Source organism: Schistocerca americana, chromosome 1 (assembly GCF_021461395.2).
Source record: "Schistocerca americana isolate TAMUIC-IGC-003095 chromosome 1, iqSchAmer2.1, whole genome shotgun sequence".
NCBI lineage: Eukaryota > Metazoa > Arthropoda > Insecta > Orthoptera > Acrididae > Schistocerca > Schistocerca americana.
This window is the reverse complement of record NC_060119.1, coordinates 1,078,562,780-1,078,580,797: the sequence shown is the minus strand read 5'-3', so window position 1 is coordinate 1,078,580,797 and position 18,018 is coordinate 1,078,562,780. Positions and strand designations below refer to the sequence as shown.

The 18,018-nt window shown below is 41.5% G+C and overlaps 1 protein-coding gene across 1 annotated transcript in view; it reads left to right on the top strand.

The window, feature by feature from the left end:
• The first annotated feature begins 1,604 nt into the window (after nucleotides 1–1,604).
• LOC124617622 (calcium release-activated calcium channel protein 1-like) overlaps nucleotides 1,605–18,018 on the top strand; it is a 538,600-nt gene continuing 522,186 nt past the window's right edge. Inside the window, exon 1 of the mRNA XM_047145282.1 lies at nucleotides 1,605–1,777. The gene's annotated coding sequence lies outside the window, so the exon portion shown is untranslated. The remainder of the gene's footprint in view (nucleotides 1,778–18,018) is intronic.

Sequence of the window (18,018 nt, the reverse complement as noted above, 5' to 3'; positions counted from 1 at the left end):
GTGAAGTATCCTCGGCTACGGGTCGACATATGAAGCGTCCCCTTAGAAAAATTATACATGACTGTGCTTAAACTGACACACAATATTTTTGGCGCAACGCAATCTGACTTTCAGTAATCCCTACAAAAGAATGGCCCTGACTGACATTAACCTATACGTTTCACAAATCACTTACCTCACAAAAATCTTCGTTACTCGAACTACTGCAAAACAGCGAGCGCCACTACTGCCAGCTAAATAAAAGATTCAAACTACGGAAGGCACTAACTACTGATAGGCATAGTTAGCAAATGAAAGATTTTAATGGAGAACAAACAATGTATTTACGTTACTAGTGTTCAACCGTAATTTTCCGCAAATCTCAAACATCTAATTAACCTCAATTAATTGTTAACGTAACGATGGCACATTTACTTTCTTTATTAACTTTACCCCTTTTCAAAATTAATTTCCACCAATTTCATTTGCATTTTTCTTTTCATTAAGATGTAACCCTTTCCTCCCTCTTTACCGACAGATTAACTTCGGTGACGATTGCTTTTCCCAAATTTCCATTAGGTACATGCAGTTTAATTTTTCACTGTCATTAAGGTCGATAAGTGAGGGGGAGGTTACACACCTATTTGTGGGATATAGCAGGGAAACCATGGAGGTAGTGACCACATTCAGTTATCTCGGTTCCCAGATCTCTGCTGATGGCGACTGCAGCCATGAAATCCGGAGACGCCTGTTGCTCGGTAGACAGGCGATGTCAAACCTTGACAAGGTTATAAGGCACAGAGATATAACACTAGCAACAAAGATCCGTATTGTGAGGGCTATGGTCTTTCCAGTTGTGATGTATGGGTGTGAGATCTGGACCATTAGAGAGGCTGAACGGCGAAGAATTGACTCCTTCGAATTGTGGTGTTGGAGGAAACTTGTTAGAGTTCCATGCACTGCAAAGAGAACCAACAGATCAATATTGGAGCAAATAAAACCAAATTTATCCCTAGAAGATCTAATGTTAAAACAAAAGCTGACCTACTTTGGACACACAATGCGAAGGCATGTCTCGCTGGAAAAAAACATTAATGCTGGGGAAGACTGAAGGAACTAGAAGAAGACGTCAGAGGATGAGATGGATCGATAGCATCACGGAAGCAATGTGTTCCAACCTGGAAGGTCTACGGGAGAAAGTGCAAGACAGGAAAAAGTGGCGTGATTTGGTTCATGGGGTCACGAAGAGTCGGAACCGGCTAAACGAATAGAGAGAGAGAGAGAGAGAGAGAGAGAGAGAGAGAGAGAGAGTAACAGAACTGAGCGCTCTCCCGAGAACAGCGCCAAGGGCACGCACCCGGACTGCCGTACCCCAGTTACGCCACTGCGTGACATTCACCTGCAGACGAGTGGGAGGAATGCGCGGGTCGTGTTGAGGCCGAGAAGAGACGGCGCCCCAGTTTTCGTTCCTCAATCTCGATAGGCGATTGCAGGAATCAGCAGAGACCGCGGCGGGTCGAGCGCTTCGCGTGCCGTGCTGTGGTGTGTTGTGGTGGGCGTGCGCAGCGGACGCTTGTAAGGGGGGGTATCGGAGGGGCAGAGCCGCCACCAGCTGGGACGTGTGCCCGCCGCTCAGTTGTTGCGTGCCCGCGTCGCCGTTCACAATAAGCCTCCGAGTATCTCGCGTAGTGCGCAGCCGTGCCGCACAGTGCCGTGTGCTTTTTATTCGCGTCGTTTCGTGTTCTGTTCCGCTGTGCTGTGACCACACATGAGCGCTCCCTGGACTCTCCCCGCGCAGGTCAGTAACCGTGCCAGATGCTCTCTCTCTCTCTCTCACCCCATCACATGCTGTCACTGACACATTGTTCCGCAAACAATGGCGCGAGGCTTGCTCTAATTGTAAGATTAAACGATGTCGGTGAAAATGTGCAGCTGTTTTATATCGCCTGAAATCTTATACTCTTAATGTTTTTTCAGCATTTGTATTTCACCCGTCAAATACTTATGCAGTCACATTAATAGAAGTCATAGTAAGCAACAACTCACGATGCGATTGGAGTGGTTCTCTCAATCTTTAATGTTCCAGTTCGTCTGCTCGGTACTCAGAGATGCAACATAATTCGATCTGAAGTTTTGTCTCCTGTGAACCATGCGTCTATGAGAGCTAAACTCGAAATTAAAACCAACATTGCCACTAGAAGACACCTAAGATTGGGATTCACCTCCTGACTGATAAATCCAAACGTCAATGAAGATTTTGGGTGCAATCATGAATACCACCTGTGCGAATACATCTAAAACTGATATGGTGAGACCGTGGCTGTGTATAATTAATGTAGGTTTATTCTTGCAAAGAAGACAGCAACCAGCCACTATTAATAGTAAGAATCAAACTACATAAAATATTCTTCTTAAAAAAATATTTAGGGACGTTTCTTGTGACAACAGTAATGAACCGTTTAGCTACGATAAGAGCAGCATCTGTAAACAGCACCGCAATAGCCGCTATGAATAGTGGCTGGTTGCTGTCTTCTTCTTTGTAAGAATCAAACTACATAAAATATTCATCTTAAAAAGATATTTAGGGATGTTTCTTGTGACAACAGTAATGAACCGTTTAGCAACGATAAGAGCAGCATCTGTAAAGAGCGCCGCAATTTAGTGTCGTCACATTTACTTAATGTGCAAATGTTTTCAAATACGTCTCTTTTCTGACGCTAATTGACAGTCTTTTATTATAAACATCTATTTATCATTAGGGCAAGATTTTGAGACCCCTCCTTGTATACTGAACCTGAAGTCAAGTTTTTAATTTTTTTTGTTTCTGTTTATTTCTGCCACTATCTAAAATATCGATAGAAAACAATACGTAACACTACTTGAAGTTTTCACGATAAACAGTAATTTACACTGGTGTCATCACTAAAATTCTGACGTAATTACACCGACAAAAATGTTAATCTTGCTCGATAAGTGTGTATTAGGACAGGGTTTCATGCATCGAAACGCAACGCAAAAATTCAGATCGAAGTGTATGGTGACTGTATTTTTTTGCGTTTTTTTCCTTTCAAAAATCCATTGCCCACTTTTTCCTAAAACATGATCTTCCACGCACGTTACAGATCAACAACAGGTAAACGTGTATATGGTTATGGTTGAATTAAAATTAATTTTTTCGTCTCTGCCTGATACCCGCTCATATATACGTAAGAGGAGCAAGAACTGTCCTTTTCTGACTCTTATGGCGTTACACATGTTTCCACTTGTAGTTCACAAGTGATCAATCGAGAGAAGTGCGATCCCAGAAACGTATACTCCCTCCCTCTCTCTCTCTCTCTCTCTCTCTCTCTCTCTCTCTCTGCGACTGGGAAGGGAGAACGTTTTCGTGCTTATAAATAGCCTCTCTGTTTTGAAAGGTGTAGCAGCGTGGCGCTGCTGCTTAACGTAGCGTTTTCCTAGGGAAAACAACATCTAACAGTGCTAAGTATGTGTGGCTTGTGATAGCTGCAAATTGGCTCTTACTATGGACGCACTGTGCTGGAGAACGTTCCCGCTGTCGATGCGCTGCGGTGGAACCTTCTGTTGCGTGCATTCCTGTTACCCTCGGTGACAAATTGGAATCTCTAAATTAATTGTTATACAGAACAGAAAGTAAACGTCTTATTAGCTAAACGAATCGAGAAGCCCCGCAGTAGACGTATCTATTTCTGCAGACATTTTCATTTCTGGAACATACACAACAAGAATAGAGAAGCGCGGGAAAATGACTGCGTCTTGTATTTACCCCTTTGTACACTGTTCAAGAGTGATTAATTATCCTAGACGTGAAACCTAAAAATTGTTATTTACCATGAGGGACGAGTTTGTAATTAGATCCTTGAACATACAGAGAGGCTATGATGTGGAGAAAAAAATCACTTGTTACGTCTCAAATCATACGCCATCCCACTCAAAGGTTTAGTCCAGAGTCTTAATTACATAACTGAGGTGACAAGAGTTATAGGACAGCGATGTGCACGTATGCAGATGGCGGTAGTATTACGTACACAAGGTACAAAAGGGCAATGCATAGGGGAGCAGTCATTAGTACTGAGGTAATTCGTGTGGAAAGGTTTCCGACGTGATTATGAGCGCACGACGGGAATTAACAGACTCTGAACACAAGAGCTAGGTACATGGGACATTCCATTTCGGAAGTCGTTAGGAAGTTCAATATTCCGCTATTAACAATGTGAAGAGTATGCCGAGAACACCAAATTTCAGACTTTACCTCTCACCACCGACAATGCAGTGGACGACGGCCTTCAATTAACGACCAAGAGCAGTTGTCAGTGGTTAACAGACATTCAACATTGCGCGAAATAACCGCAGAAATCATTGTGGGATGTTCTACGAACTTATCTGTTTGGACAGTGCTGCGAAATCTGGCGTTAATGGGCTACGGTAGCAGATGATCGACGCCAAGTAGGAGCTAATTGAACGACATCGCCCGCAGCTCCTCTCCTGAGCTCGTGACCACACCGGTTGGAACCTAGACGACTGGAAAACAGTGGCCTGGTCAGATGAGTCCCGATTTCAGTTGGTAAGAGCTGATGGTAAGGTTCGAGTGTGGCGCAGACCCCACGAAGCCATGGACCCAAGTTGTCACTGTGCAAGCTGAAGGTGTCTTCATAATGGTGTGTGATGTGTTTACATGAATGGACTGGGTTCTCTGGTCCATCTGAACCGATCATTCTGAAAATAATTACGTTCGGCTAATTGGACACCATTTGCAGCCATTCAAGGACTCCATGTTTCAAAATAATGATGTAATGTTTATGGATGACAACGCGCCATTCATTGGGACACAATTGTTTGTGACTGGACTGAAGAACATTCCGCATAATCCGAGCGAATTATTTGGGCACCCATTGAAGAGCGGTGAAAAGATAACTGAATGGAAATGGATATTTTCGGCTACTTGGAGCCCATTTGCGCCGGCCATTGTGGCCGAGCGGTTCTAGGCACTTCAGTCCGGAACCGCGATGCTGCTACGGCTCCAGGTTCGAATCCTGCCTCGGAACTCGTATTCGGGAGCAGATGGGTTCAATGCTGTGTACGTTTTCCATTGTTTCTTTAGATCACTGCAGACAAATGCTTTGACAGTTCAGTTGTTGAGACCATAGCGTATAGCATAGCATGTATTGCGAAAAACATTAGGCATATGTCCACCATTCACGTTTTGGCAGTAGCGAATGTGTAGCACAAGGTATTGCATGATCTTCTGCAAGGTTTTACGCGAAAGTCCACGGATTGCTATGTTAATGTTAGCTTTGAGGACAGCAAGTGTTGATGGATTATTCCTGTAGCCTTTGTCTTCGAGAAAACTCCAAAGAAGAAAAAAGGGGCCGATAGATCTGGCGATCTCGGCGGCCAGCAAATGTTTCACGAGACATGACCCGATAAGTAAATAACTCTTTGAAGAAGTGCAGTGTTCTGTCCAGCGGTATGGCTGTTATGCACCGTCACGCTGAAACCACATTTCGTTGTTTTCCATAGCCAATAATGGTCTTAGGAAAGTATTTAACATGTCACAGTCCGGTTTTCATTGCGGTCTAACGCACAGCTTTCTGGATTGGGAAGGATCGCCTGGTCCCCGGCACGAATCCGCCCGGCGGACTTGTGTCGAGGTCCAGGTGAGCTGGCCAGTCTGTGGATGGTTTTTAGGCGGTTTTCCATCTGCCTTGGCGAATGCAGGCTGGTTCCCCTTATTCCGCCTCAGCTGCACTATGTCGGCGATTGCTGCACAAACAAGTCCTCCACGTACGCGTACACCACCATTACTCTACCACGCAAACATCATAGGGGTTACTCTCGTCTGGTGTGAGACGTTCCCTAGGGGGGGGGGGGGGGGGGGGGGAGGCTCCCCACCGGGGGCCAAACGGCACAATAACCTTGAAAGAGTGGTTCGGTGTGGGGTGGCGGAGGGGTGAAGTGGACTGTAGTAATCGTCGTGGGGTTGTGGACCACTGCGGCTGCGGCGGGAACGGAGCCTCTCCGTCGTTTCTAGGCCCTCGTTTAACATACAATACAATACAGTGGTCCCTATCCACAGTGGCAGTCATACCTTCTGATTTCTAAAATATAATTGGCCAGACACACGATGCAACGTTATATCACACGATACTGTAACATGTACCTCTTGGAGAGGTTTTTTGTGGATAATTTCTAGTGGTTCCGTGGCCCAAATGCGGCAGTGTTTATTGGCAGAGCCATCTAGGTCAATATTAGTTTCATCGCCCATCATAAGTTTCTTGTGGAAATTCATTTGCAAGTTGAGCTTGTTTTAGCAAGTGAAACATGAATTTTATAGGGATATGTGCGTAAAGCAGCTGTGTAACAAGGATTTGGGTTTGCCAAGCTCCTGAGACCGACGACGAAGTGTCTTTTGGGCACTGCTTGCCACTGATGCATGGGTGTTGTCAGTATTTGCTCCGCTCTGCGGGAACTTTGGACGTCCACTTCAGAGACTGTCGACATCGTCATCAGTGTCACGGAACTGATTCATGCATCTTCTTACGACGCGTTTGACGTCGCAGTACAAACATTGAATTTACTTTTGTGTGCCCTCTGGGCTTGCACAACTTTTTTCCTTGTGTCAAGTATTCAACTACGACCAGAGTTGTGCTAAATAGTTCATTAAAGATATTTAAATTCGAAATACAAATACCTGGTTATTTTTTCTCTTTCAAATTTAAATACAAAATGCCTTTAAATAAAAGTTTTAAGTACAAAATGCAAATATATGTTGTAGAAATAGCTTTACTCAAGTAAAATACCTCTAGCTATTGGACATCTTACATGCCATTTATTTCTTTTAGTGTAACACTAGTAATTGTTCAATTATTTCCTCTTTCTTGCTCCGCTTATAGGGCATCATTATTACTTCACCAAAGGAAAATAGTCATTCAACGGAACAGAACTTGGTAAACAAGTATTACAGTGGCTATAGAAGAGAGTCCTCAACAAACATATAATAAGATACAACCTTTTTTTTATCAGGATGTTGCAAGTTCTTTCCGTCTTCCTCTTCTTGCTTCATCTTCCATACTCCTGAAATAAACTGTTCTTCAACGTATTCTCTGCTAGCCTTCGGTACCTACTTCAGTTTGAAAAAAAAGATAAGGTATAGATGCTAATATGCCATCCTTTGCTTCAGGATCCTAAAATTTATAGAGTCTCTCAGAACCTATTAAGATTTTAATAACTTCTACCAGCACACCCCAGTGCGCATATACGTCCATTTGCGTGCTGCTTAACATTCTTTTTATTCTCATTAGTTCTGGCAGAAGACATCCATAGTAGGTATCTTTGTCCCTTCTAAATTTCTGATGCCGTCAGCAGTAGGTTGTAAATAACTTATGTATTTACTAAGATAGTGTATTTCAATTTCTTTATAAGCTGCTAATCCGAGTTTCCTTAGAGTTTCATTTAAAGTATCCTTGACTGTGAGGAGACCTTGAATAGAATTATAGCATGAATTCAGCCATGTTTGACATGGGTAAGTAGGGGATTTTCCAGTTGATTTTAAATAGGTTGCACAAGCTTTGCTGCCCTAAGTGGCCGAGCGGTTCTAGGTGCTAAAGTCTGGAACCGCGCACGCTACGGTCGCAGGTTCGAATCCTGCCTCGGGCATAGATGTGTGTGATGTCCTTACGTTTAAGTAGTTCTAAGTTCTAGGGGACTGATGGCCTCAGAAGTTAAGTCCCATAGTGCTCAGAGCCATTTGAACCATTTTTTTCACAAGCTTTAGGAGACCCTGAACACAGATTCCAAAGTGCATGACATTTTGACGTGACTGCATCATAAACATTTTTGTATGAATTATTTTGAGATCTGGGCCTATAAAATTCTCTTGAAGCTATTAAATGTATTGTGTAGACCTTGCCCCATTCTTCAATTGCTTTGGGGTTCACAGATGATTTTAGTATGTTTACATTATACAAACAATAATGACAAATCTATAACATGTATTCAAGTCTCTCTGACTTTTCAAATAATTAAGGTCATGGTCATATTCAGTTGAAAGGTATACCTTTCGCGCTTATTGCTCCTCATGTATATGTCGTGGAACTACTTTTGTTTAAACACATGGCTCATTAAATGAATGAAAACGACGAAACATGAAACAAAAAATTCAATAGAAGATTGTTGCATTTTACAAATACAAAATATCTGTGTTCTAAGTGTTTCAAATGAAACAGAAAATGCTTTTTGAAAAAAAGATGTATTTCAAATACAAAGTAAAAGTAGGTATTTTACATTTTGCATTTACATATCAGATACGTGTATTTCACATACTTTATATCTCTGACTATGACAGCACGTTCTTTATCTCGCCATTAATCTGTCACATGACTAATCTGCTAGGTAATAGCAATTTTTGGCAGAAAATGAAAAGTTCATAATAAAAGTATTAAGCGTTTTGTGTAGTTCAGACGGGGACAATGCTTTGGGACACCCCATATCTTTTCGCCTACTTCCTCGCTTTACGATCTTCTCTCTTTCTTTTGCAATATTGCAGTGCCTGTGTTATTAAGAAAAACGGTGCAACGTTCCTTCGAACATGCCTGCATGTCCAAAGGAACAGGCACTGAGGCGACACAGTCGTTATGAAATATATAAAATGTACTCGCAGTTGCGAATACGAACTACCATTGGCTGTAAAGGGACATGCATGGATGTCCGAAGGAACATTGCATCGTTCTTCTTAACACCACAGGCACTTCAATATCGTGTTTATCCGCCGATTCTAACTAGCAACTTCATTCAATTAAAAATTTTACTCTCTTGTATGGGAACAACATAACGTATGTACGAGTACAGGTTGGGACGCAGAATGGACTTTTGGGTGCCGGCGTGACTCGTGCACGGATAGACAAAGCGGTTAAGGCGACAGCTGGCGAAAAGCGGGAAACCCGGGTTCGAGTCCCGATCCGGCACGGATTTTTACTGTCGTCATTCCCTTATACAACTGATGGTGGTTCGTGTCGCAACTGCGAATACATTTCGTATATTTCTCTCATTTTCCATAGTATTTGTCCCGTCTCGTAAGGTGTCCGCTTCTTCACGATTCGGGAAATTTCATTTCATTACTACCTTAGCACGCGCTCCTTAACTCACGTAGAGTACAGGGATTTTTGTTTTTTGTTTTTCTTTAATCGAATTTTCACAATCCTCTAAAGTTTTCACGCTAATTAAGCCATAGAAGTATGGTCCTTTCGAATGTACGTCAAGTGATTCTAGTACCTGGAATCCAAAGTTTTTGTTAATCACGCCTTCTGTGTTCTTGTGGTGATATTTTCCGTAGAAACAATCTTCCCTTGTATCTTCCCTTATATCTGCACGAGACGTGATTTATTAAATTTCATAGATTTACCTTTACAAAACTGTCAATACAACGAAATATGTTCGTAAAAGTTATCATCCCTTATTTCACCCCCGTAGGGACTGAATTTCCAAAACCAGTGAAACACGTATTTTTTTTATTTCTAACAGTAAAGCCATATACATGTTTTCATAAACTTTGCTTTGAAAATACTTTCACAATGGGGTTGCATTTCCAAAAACAGTGAAATCCGTATTTATTTATTTCTAATAGCGAAACCAAATATAAATTTTCATAGACTTAACTTCAAGAATGCTTTCATAACGAAATAGTTCGTAAAACTTTTCATCCCCTATTTCACCCTCTAAGGGGCTGAATTTCCAAAAACAATAAAAAACGTATTTTTTTTATTTTTAACCGTGAAGTAAAATATCAGTTTTCATAGACTAGCTGTAAAAATACTTGAGTGGTTCTTTAATAGTGATTTATTTTGAAAAAAAAAATTCACCCACTATTCCGCACCCGTAGTGGTTACATTTCGTAAAATATTGAAACACGCATTTCTTTATTTCTGAACGAGAAACCAAATACCAATTTTCGTAGGTCTAGTTTCAAAATTGCCTTACTAGCGACATCTTTTCAAAAAACTCTTCTTCCCCTATTTCACCCCCTTAAGTGTAGAATTACGGAAAATCTCTTCCTAAACGACGACTACAGTATAAGGTTCACACCCTGTCCAAATTTCCAGTTTCTATCCTTAATGGTTTAGACTGAGCGATGATGAGCCAGTGAGTCAGTCAGTCGGGACATTGCCTTATATATGGGGAGATTTAACCAGTGGCATGCCCTTTCTGATGCCACAGTTGACAAGGTAACTTGAGGAACGAAAGTAGTGTGCGCGACCTGTCTGTGAGCCGTGAAAACTGTGACCTGTGTTTCACCATATTTTAAATGTTTTTGTAACTTTTCCTCTGAGGTGGGATTTGGGGACCAGCCCAGAATTTGCCCAAAGGAGCGTGGAAAATCGCCTCAAAACAACACTCCTCTGTACCAACCCAAGGTCGTTAGTCCAGCACTCAGTCTCGATCCGGGTCTCGCTCACTACACTCTATCTCAAGCTATGGAACGTCCCCTTTGAACAATTATACATGACTGTGGTTAAACTGACATACAATATTTTTAGCGCAACGCAATCTGACTTTCAAAAATCCCTATAAAAGAATGGCCCTGACTATCATTAACCTATACCTTTCACAAATCACTTACCTCACAAAATTCTTCGTTGCTCGAACTACTGCAATACAGCGAGCTCCACTACTGCCAGCCAAATAAAAGATTCAAACTACGGAAGGCACTAACTACTGATAGGCATAGTTAGCAAATGAAAGATTTTAATAGAGAACAAACAATGTATTTACCTTAATAGTCATAATATATATAGCAGTTCACGACATCCAGTCTTACAAATTTCAAAACTCCGCCATTTCTCTCCCCACATCCACCACTGCTGGCGGCTCACCTCCAACTGCTCAACGCTACGCGCTGTTCACATCCATCTGCCCAACACTACAATGGCAGACAACAATGCAAACTAGCCACAGACTGCACACAGCACAGCCAGTGATTTTTCATACAAAGCGCTACATGGTGTTACCAATAAGAAAACCTAAACAGCCTACTTACATAGCCCCCATGCTCCCCACAAAAAATTTTACAAATTGTTTTGGGCACTGGACAATACATATTTGTTAAAATTTTTTCACAATTACAATAACAAGAAATCAAATGCACTCAGTTATTGATACAATGTTGGTCAAAACCTAAAATTTGCTCACAGTCCATAAAGACAGTTCTGATCATTCATCACAGTAAAATAGCAGTTTTTTTCTCAAAGTCTGAGCAGTAAAAGAAAATGCACACGGAAGTAGTGGATTTCCATGCAGTCTTGAGGAGGTAGTGTTGTCCTTCCAACGGAAAGACAGTGCTGACTCTTGACAGCAGACAGGTAATGGGCCACAACAGAGCAACCCACAGCAGAGTCAGTCGAAGTTTTGAAGAATATTGGTAGGTAGGTCATCACAGAGCAGACCTACTGTAGTCCTGGTAGAGATTACGGTATTGGTGGGCCACCAGAGGTGCAGACCCACTGCAGTCCTTGTAGAAGTAAAGGTACTGGTGACTCATCAAAGGTGTAGACCCACTGTAGTCCTTGTAGAAATAATGGTACTGGTGGGTCATCAAAGATGCAGACCCACTGTAGTCCTTGTAGAGATGGCCAGCAGCCATCTGTTGTGACTGTGCAGGTGCACAATCACCATTGAAGAGTCTTGCAGATAATATAGCAAGTCCATAAACCACCCCTTGTGCACTCACAAAGTTTTTTTTTAATTGTCCTTTGAACCAGCAATGCTGTTATCCAGTCCCTTGCTGAATTATTAACACACGTGCAAACACTATGAGTCCCTACTTCTCACATATTGTCCATATACTATGACCAACAGAAATGTGTGCAGTGAAATGGAACTTACAAGTTAATAATATGATGAACTGGTGTCTATTACAATTTTATAACATAAGAATACAATTACTAAGGTACAAAATATATCATTAAAGAACATAACAATACAGATAACATTTGTGGTAATACGGGCTTTACAAAAGAATTGAACTAACATATACATCAGTGTTACAGGAATTATGACATAAGTAAATACATAAAAGATCAGAATAACTTTTGAAACATCAACTTTACACATGAGCATTAAAACAAACCAGAATAAATAATGTCTAAGCATATTTACAAGGTGAATAACATATTATCAGAAAAATTCTACGACATAAATCTTAATAGCTAGACACATACAGACAGGAAAAACACAAATTCACAAAGTGCAATAACACAAAAATACAGGACAGGGTTTGTTTTCAGTGTAACATTTGTTACTGGAGTCCAACCCAAAATTTCATTCCATGTATCTTTTCTCTTATTTCAACATTTGTTTCCACCAAAAAATTCTATCTAAGCATGCTTTCTGTATTTATATGTTCATATATTTCTTACCTCATTATTTATTTTCCATTATCTTACCTCATCATTTATTTCCAAGAAAATCCTACCTAAACCTGTTGTCCCTAAACCCTACTTTTTTTGTTCACATCCTCTTTCAAAATATTTTTTTTGGTCAAACCATTTTCTTATAGCTTCTCAATGCATTTCTTCCAATTCATCACAACTTGTTCTCTTATATGGCCTACCCCATCTTAAGCTAACTTAAATCTACTGAGCTCAGATGCTAAACTAAGGGACGAGGCAATGCAGCGGCACAAAACAATTAATACAAACAGCAATGAAAAAAAATGGAAATTGTCAAAGCAAGCTACAGTAAATCTAAATTACCAAGCAAATGCAACATTACAACTAATATGAGCCAATGTGCAGCAACAAGAAAAAGTAATCAGTAGTAAAACTGGCTTAACAGAGTAATACAAAGTGACATTTAGTAGCACTATGCCTGGCGAACGGCAGCAGCAAATGCAATAACTTTTATCTAAACATGACATAGCTCAAGCAGGAAAAATATTACAGTAAAAATGGCCATGTTTCATACCTATGTCACATATTAACACTAGAGTAATGCATCACAAAAAGTTACTCTGCAAGGAAGTTACCAAGTCATTAAAAAAATTAATTATGCAATTCCTGTGAAGGGAAATGTCTATTTGTGCTCTCTTTTCAACGAAAGTACATCATAAAATTATTCTGTACTTTGTCTGTAGACAGAAAATAGTGATATTAGTACAGCTATTAAATTTTATTTTAACCAATGCTGCAGTGCAGCTAAAAACTTGATGTTAAACAAAATGAGCAAATATATACATAAAGCAACATATGAAACGTCATTCACTAGGCAAATGGCGTCTCGAAAGGCAAAAAAATTCTCTCAACTAGAAAGACAATAGATGTAAAATGTTTCTCATCATTTCATTAGGCATTTTAGTAAATATCATAAATTAAGAGCTCCACAGTGTAATCATATGTTTTCAAGTTTGAGCGTGTCGTATTTGCGATGCTTTCTACAAAGGAATGTCAATAGCGAGGGTAATGACCCCTTTTTTTTCTCCACCTGTGCCTCTGAAAGGCACACACTAATGGCTTTTTTCCAGGCAACTCTCACGCAGCTGGGTGCCCATGACTCATTACGTGAAGGTAGTCACTTAACTTTCTTACTGAAATATTACATTACAGTGAAAGTCTCATATAAAAAATTTCAAAGCTCGAGAATTTGCGTTACAAATGTGTAGAAACAAAATCCTATGAATATAACAGTGTGCAAAAAATTGTCGCCTGCATTGTGATACATTCACACATTTCATAACTCTTAAAGTACGATTCTTGGTTTCCAACATCCTTTTTCACAAGTCAGAGTCCCTAACCACTACTCATTATTCCTTACCTTATTACACATACACATATTCATCGACACTTCTTCAATATTTCATCTTAATAAATATGTAGCATAATCAAATTCCTCATATAACATCAGCTTATTGATCATAAACATACCTCAACAGCATAATACACATCGTCGTCGTAAATATAACATCATAACACCTCAGTCAAATCTCAAAAACGTCGTAGCTTCCTGCAATAATGTCAAAAACTAAAAAAAATTCTCTGCTCATTTCAATAGTGTCATCTACTTCAAACATACTTTAAAATCATGCTCCCTTACCAAATTCATCATTCAAAGCTCTCATAGTATCACAATGGTTCCAAAAAAATATGAACAGTTCACAAAGTACAGACAAAAAACAATTTCGTAAGTGTGAAGTTATCCAACGGTGTAATTACGTAAACATCTGTCACTGATGTAGTAAAATAAATATTTGTCTCTCTCAGTTAAATGATCAGATTGCTGTGTAATTCTGTGTTAGAGAAATATGGTACCGATGTGTAAAGTTGTATAAGCAAGTACCATATTAGCTAGGGCTCCTCGTGCTTGCCAAACACATGGTACACAAAGTAGGCGTGTACCCCCTTGAGGATTAATGTAATTATACCCTCAGGTCTTACAGATTACAGCAATGGAATGAAATGTATCATGGAAAACCTTTGTATCATTGTGCTTCAAATATCTTTAAAAATAGATGATTTAAGTACAAAATTAATCACTCAAATGCGTGTCCTGTAGCACTAAATGTGCGTCTTGTTGTAAGATAATTCTGTGGAAGTGTCGTAGTTATCGTCCTCTGTAAGCAAAGTTCTGCTGAAGTCAATGTACTTACCTCGTAATAAACGAAGTGAATTGCTTTCCATATACACTCCTGGAAATGGAAAAAAGAACACATTGACACCGGTGTGTCAGACCCACCATACTTGCTCCGGACACTGCGAGAGGGCTGTACAAGCAATGATCACACGCACGGCACAGCGGACACACCAGGAACCGCGGTGTTGGCCGTCGAATGGCGCTAGCTGCGCAGCATTTGTGCACCGCCGCCGTCAGTGTCAGCCAGTTTGCCGTGGCATACGGAGCTCCATCGCAGTCTTTAACACTGGTAGCATGCCGCGACAGCGTGGACGTGAACCGTATGTGCAGTTGACGGACTTTGAGCGAGGGCGTATAGTGGGCATGCGGGAGGCCGGGTGGACGTACCGCCGAATTGCTCAACACGTGGGGCGTGAGGTCTCCACAGTACATCGATGTTGTCGCCAGTGGTCGGCGGAAGGTGCACGTGCCCGTCGACCTGGGACCGGACCGCAGCGACGCACGGATGTACGCCAAGACCGTAGGATCCTACGCAGTGCCGTAGGGGACCGCACCGCCATTTCCCAGCAAATTAGGGACACTGTTGCTCCTGGGGTATCGGCGAGGACCATTCGCAACCGTCTCCATGAAGCTGGGCTACGGTCCCGCACACCGTTAGGCCGTCTTCCGCTCACGCCCCAACATCGTGCAGCCCGCCTCCAGTGGTGTCGCGACAGGCGTGAATGGAGGGACGAATGGAGACGTGTCGTCTTCAGCGATGAGAGTCGCTTCTGCCTTGGTGCCAATGATGGTCGTATGCGTGTTTGGCGCCGTGCAGGTGAGCGCCACAATCAGGACTGCATACGACCGAGGCACACAGGGCCAACACCCGGCATCATGGTGTGGGGAGCGATCTCCTACACTGGCCGTACACCACTGGTGATCGTCGAGGGGACACTGAATAGTGCACGGTACATCCAAACCGTCATCGAACCCATCGTTCTACCATTCCTAGACTGGCAAGGGAACTTGCAGTTCCAACAGGACAATGCACGTCCGCATGTATCCCGTGCCACCGAACGTGCTCTAGAAGGTGTAAGTCAACTACCCTGGCCAGCAAGATCTCCGGATCTGTCCCCCATTGAGCATGTTTGGGACTGGATGAAGCGTCGTCTCACGCGGTCTGCACGTCCAGCACGAACGCTGGTCCAACTGAGGCGCCAGGTGGAAATGGCATGGCAAGCCGTTCCGCAGGACTACACCCAGCATCTCTACGATCGTCTCCATGGGAGAATAGCAGCCTGCATTGCTGCGAAAGGTGGATATACACTGTACTAGTGCCGACATTGTGCATGCTCTGTTGCCTGTGTCTATGTGCCTGTGGTTCTGTCAGTGTGATTATGTGATGTATCTGACCCCAGGAATGTGTCAATAAAGTTTCCCCTTCCTGGGACAATGAATTCACGGTGTTCTTATTTCAATTTCCAGGAGTGTAGATATCTTAGTTATTACGCTTATTGCCTAGATGAAGAAAGTACTGAGCTGTAACGTATTGTTGTGCTACTTAAAAGGCTGTCTCATTGTAGCTATACCACAAAAGTTACTAGTAAAACATGTTTTACTTTCCAGAATAATACAGAAAAACTGTGCAGATGTAAAACAGAGACACTGCAAAAGCAACACTGTAAATTGTCACTCATTAGTAGCGTCGTGATAAAATCGTGTAGCTGTCACATAAACTAACCACTGTGTCGTCTGTTCACTACAACAATGCATTCGCAATTACAATTCTAAGTTACCTATGTTCTTGTCTGGATAGTTAGTTAGCTTTAAAAAATAGTTGCATGTTAACAGTTTGTAAGTGTGACAAAGAGTACTAGTAACGTGAAGTGAAAAATTTTATACCAAAGACTAAGTTAAAAAGCAGATTATCTCTCAATAAATGGTTTTACATGTGAAATGTGGTGTAACCCTTTGCTCTTCCTAGTACGCAGAGTTTCAACTTTAACGCAATTATCATGTGGTATACGTCGGTAAAGAATACTGGAATTTTTCTCAAGGTTAGCGTCTATGTTATTTTTCCCTGAGCCAGCGGGCGCACGTGGCTGCCTGTTTCTTTGTTGGCGCCTGTCGTTATTGGGATTAGGAGACCTAACTTCTGCAAATTCACCTTGACGAGAAGGCCCTGCCCTGTTTGAAGCTCGCCAGTTCTGATGGAATGCAGATTTGTCGTTTTGTCGGTAGTTTACATAGTTTCTTGTTTGTCGGTCATGTGGTGGAGAATTTCTCCCGGAATCGTAACTGCGTGGTGGAGCGTTGCGTCTGAAGTTATTCTGTCTCCCTTGATAATAATTATTTTGGTTCCCAAATTGTCTGTTTCTCTTATTGTCTCTGTGATAGTCACTACCGCAGAAAGGTGATCTTTCCCTGTAATTATTACTCTGCCAGTGGTTGTCATACAGGTGGTGTCTGTTTTGGTCACAATTTACGTTGTAAGAATAGCCTTGTTGTGTATTATTTCTGTCATTGTGGAATTGTGACAGATGTGACCTGTAATTGTTGTGCTCCTGTTTTTGCGTTCCGCGATTGTCAGTGTCAATTTACAGTTCTTGTAACAGTCCCTAAAAAGCTTCAATGTCGTCTTTGCAACGTCCTGCTAAAATAATATGTCGTAAATGTTCAGGCAATTTGATTAAGCAAATGTGGATGAGTTATGAGGGGCTGTATGGGTTTGAAAGATACTGATTCTTATGCAACATGTCTTCAAAATATTTCATAAGACTGGAAAATTCAGCTTGTTCGAAATGTTTCATCATTATGATGCTATGTTTTACTCGGTCTTGTGTAGCTTGAGACCAGTACGCTGAGAGGAAGGCATTATAAAATTCTCCTTCACTGTGGCAATCGTGAATGACCGATCGCATTCTTACAGCTGGTTCATTCTCTAAATAGCCACACATAAATTCTAACCTGTGCTCCAATGACCAGTTGGGAGGAAAACAATGAGAGAATTGATGAAGCCATGCTTGTGGATGAATGTCGTTGTCAGAATTCTTAAATGTTTTGAATTTACGTGTAGTAATGAACAGTTTATAGTCAAAATCATGGTGTCGGTGAGTCGCACATCGCTCATCGTTACTTCGTTTCGGCGGATCCATCTCAAAATCCAATGCGCCTTGCCAATTTCTTTCATAATTTCCGAAGTGTCCTGTGTTATTATTTTGTGGTTGTTCCGTATTTCTATGTCCCTCTTCCCGTACTGGAGCGCGAGTGTCCTCTGAAATATGTAATTCTTGTATTACTTCTGCCAACTGATCTTGTACTTCCCGGATTTCTCTTTTATACTGTGTATTGATTTGATTTTGATTTTGTTTGAATTTTCTAATTTGTTGATACTCTTCAGTGTCCGTGAAGGCTACAGGT